Raw genomic sequence first — 2,525 nt, 5'->3', positions numbered from 1 at the left:
GCTGGGTGAAGTTTGGGTGAGGCCAGGTAGGCTATTGTGTTATGAGTTAAATTGTGCTGCCCAAAAATTTGCATGTTGAAGTCCTAACCCCTCGAAATGTGACCTTATTTGGAAATAAGGTCTTTGCAGGTGACCAAGTAAAGATGAGGTCATTAGGGTGGACCCTAATCCAATAGGACTGGTGTCCTTATAAAAGGGAAAGTTTGGACAGAGAAACACGCACACCATCTGAAGATGAAGACTGTGGTTCAGGTTGATGCTTCTATAAACTAAGAAACAAATCACCAGAAGCCAGAAAGAGATATGCAGCAGATTTTCCCTCTCTGCCCACAGAAAAAATCATTTCTGCCAACACCTTGATCTTGGATCTGTAGCATCCAAAACGGAGACAATAAATTTCTAAGCCACACAGTTGCTGATACTTGTTATTGGCAGCTCTAGCAAACTAATGCATTAGGTTATCAAGAAGTAACTCAGCAGTTAGGATACTATAGTCTTACATTTTTGACTTGGCAGAGACCAGTATATTTGTGCAGTAATACCATTAACTTCATTCTTAATATTAGTTCTTGAAAATTTAAGCAACACAAAGCTAAATACAACAATAATAGTAGAAAGTCTGCTGAGTGTGGTGGCTGACATCATAATCCCAGTTCTCTGGGAAGCTGAGATGGGAGGATTTTTCAGGGCCAGGTGTTCAAGACCAGCCTGGCCAACATAGGCAGACCCCCAACTCCACAAAAAATAAAAAAATAATTAGCCAGGCGTGGTGGTGCATGCCTGTAATCCTAGCTACTCAAGAGGCTGAGGTGGGAGGATCACTTGAGCCTGGGAGTTTGAGGTTGCAGTGAGCTATGATTGCACCACTGTACTCCAAACTGAATGACAGAGGGAGATTCCATCTTTAAAAAACAAAAACAAAAAACCTAGAAAGTCAAGGAACAATTCAGCATAGTTAGGAGAGAGGACCTATATTCCATAAATAAACTATTCGCCAAAGTTAACATCCTGGACCAGGTGTGGTGGTTCATGCCTGTAATCCCAACATTTTGGGAGGTTGAGGCAGGAGGATCCCTTGAGGCCAGGAGTTTGACACCAGCCTGGGTCAACACAGTGAGACACCAGCTAATAAAAAAATTAGCCAGGCGTGTTGAGGCAGAGGATCCCTTGAACCCAGGAATTTGAGGCTACAGTGAGCTATGATTGTGCCACTGCACTCCAGCCTGGGCAACAGACCAATATCCCATCCCAAAAAGAAGAAAAAAGGAAGGCTTATAGATGATAAAAGTAATTGACAGCCACTTTTTAAAAATTAGCTTTTTGCTTTTATTTATGTATTTTTCTTCCATTTCAAATGGGGAGTGTGTGACACCATAACAAAGTTTAAGGGCAGCACATCTCACACATGTAGGTGAATACTCAGTCATCATGCTTATAAACTACAGAAGGATCTGAATGAGTTTCTAGAATAATTCCTAGTCTAAAGGTTTGTAGCTCTATTTTCATGACTATTTTAGGAGCTAGAAGCATTAAATGTAATTAATGGTTGTGAAGAGTTGCAGACACAGGCATAACACAAAGCAAGGAGGACACAAAACCTCAGGGAGGCAATAACATACTTTTATTTTCACATTCAATCCTATAAATATCATTGCAAAATCTATATATTTGTTTTGGCACATAATATTTTTACTAGTCATCTTAGCTTTGTGAATTTTCTGATTTGCTCTTTTTAAAAAAGATAACCGTATATTTTTCTAGAGACGGGGTCTTGCTGTATTGCCTGGGTTGATCTTGAACTCCTAGGCTCAAGCAACCCTCCCATCTCACCTAAATAAGATACCCTGATAGGAGCTTCCAGGCTTAACTTTGGTTGAACCATTAACACATTTGTCTTTATTTTTTAGTTTTGCTCATGTATGGCAAAGTGCTGCATTACAAAGTCATATACCATTTGACTCTGTTTTGCTCCTTAGAATTAATGACTACCTTATCTAGATTTTATGCTTTAAAGGTAAATACTGCTGTTAGTTACTTGGAGACCTCTTCACTTTTCCCCTTTCCTCAATTTTATATATATATACAGCGTTTGCCACAAAAGGATATTGCACTGGTAAAAGGAACACTCCATTTGGTCAATTAACAGAATGTCTAACATAGACAAATTACTTCCACTTTAACATGATTTTTTTCCCCACTTCTAAGACAAATTTTATGTTATGGGAAAAAAATAATAGGCTTAGTGAAAATAAATAATACTACATATAGTGTTATAAGAAACTAGATGTTGTCTAACTTGAACAGCAAAATAATTACCATAAACTAGAATACTTCTAGTTAACAGATGAAAAAACAAGGGAGTAAGTAGCTTATTTAAAATCCTTCAAAAAGTAAGTAGAGGGCTGGAATTCTGACTCTAGAGCTTATATTCTTGACAACTTGTCTGGGCTCCATAACAGATTGTCTGTGTACTTCATTTCTATAACTTTCCAGTCACGTAAGTTCTCTCTCTCTCTCTCTCTCTT

At 38.3% G+C, this 2,525-nt stretch overlaps 1 non-coding gene across 1 annotated transcript; it reads right to left on the bottom strand.

Annotated features, from left to right (window-relative positions):
* Positions 1-1,348: 1,348 nt before the first annotated feature.
* On the bottom strand, positions 1,349-1,451 carry LOC115831081. Its single transcript, XR_004026626.1, has one exon. It is a non-coding gene; the product is annotated as a small nucleolar RNA U13 (small nucleolar RNA).
* Positions 1,452-2,525: the final 1,074 nt, after the last annotated feature.

Source organism: Nomascus leucogenys, chromosome 17 (genome assembly GCF_006542625.1).
Source record: "Nomascus leucogenys isolate Asia chromosome 17, Asia_NLE_v1, whole genome shotgun sequence".
NCBI classification, from domain to species: Eukaryota; Metazoa; Chordata; class Mammalia; order Primates; family Hylobatidae; genus Nomascus; species Nomascus leucogenys.
This window is presented reverse-complemented; position numbering and strand designations above follow the sequence as displayed.